Here is a 1,045-nt window from a genome sequence, read left to right on the forward strand (position 1 = left end):
GAGGGAGGAGGCTGGGTGAGGGGAGGGTGGGAGGGAGGGAGGAGGCTGGGTGAGGGGAGGGTGGGAGGGAGGGAGGAGGCTGGGTGAGGGGAGGGTGGGAGGGAGGGAGGAGGCTGGGTGAGGGGAGGGTGGGAGGGAGGGAGGAGGCTGGGTGAGGGGAGGGTGGGAGGGAGGAGGCTGGGTGAGGGGAGGGTGGGAGGGAGGGAGGAGGCTGGGTGAGGGGGAGGGGTGGGAGGGAGGGAGGAGGCTGGGTGAGGGGAGGATGGGAGGGAGGGAGGAGGCTGGGTGAGGGAGGATGGGAGGGAGGGAGGAGGCTGGGTGAGGGGAGGATGGGAGGGAGGAGGCTGGGTGAGGGGAGGTGGGAGGGAGGAGGCTGGTGAGGGGGAGGGTGGGAGGGGAGGAGGCTGGGTGAGGGGAGGGTGGGAGGGAGGAGGCTGGGTGAGGGGAGGGTGGGAGGGAGGAGGCTGGGTGAGGGGAGGGAGGGAGGGAGGAGGCTGGGTGAGGGGAGGGAGGGAGGGAGGAGGCTGGGTGAGGGGAGGGAGGGAGGGAGGGAGGAGGCTGGGTGAGGGGAGGGAGGGAGGGAGGAGGCTGGGTGGAGGGAGGAGGCTGGGTGAGGGGAGGGTGGGGGGAGGAGGCGTGGGTGAGGGGAGGGTGGGAGGGAGGAGGCTGGGTGAGGGGAGGGTGGGAGGGGAGGAGGCTGGGTGAGGGGAGGGTGGGAGGGAGGAGGCTGGGTGAGGGGAGGGTGGGAGGGAGGAGGCTGGGTGAGGGAGGGAGGAGGCTGGGTGAGGGGAGGGTGGGAGGGAGGAGGCTGGGTGAGGGGAGGGTGGGAGGGAGGAGGCTGGGTGAGGGGAGGGTGGGAGGGAGGAGGCTGGGTGAGGGGAGGGTGGGAGGGAGGAGGCTGGGTGAGGGGAGGTGGGAGGGGAGGGAGGAGGCTGGGTGAGGGGGAGGGGTGGGAGGGAGGGAGGCTGGGTGAGGGGGAGGGTGGGTGAGGGGAGGGTGGGAGGGAGGAGGGGCTGGGTGAGGGGAGGGGTGGGAGGGAGGAGGA

Source organism: Ascaphus truei (genome assembly GCF_040206685.1).
Source record: "Ascaphus truei isolate aAscTru1 chromosome 23 unlocalized genomic scaffold, aAscTru1.hap1 SUPER_23_unloc_2, whole genome shotgun sequence".
Lineage (NCBI taxonomy): Eukaryota > Metazoa > Chordata > Amphibia > Anura > Ascaphidae > Ascaphus > Ascaphus truei.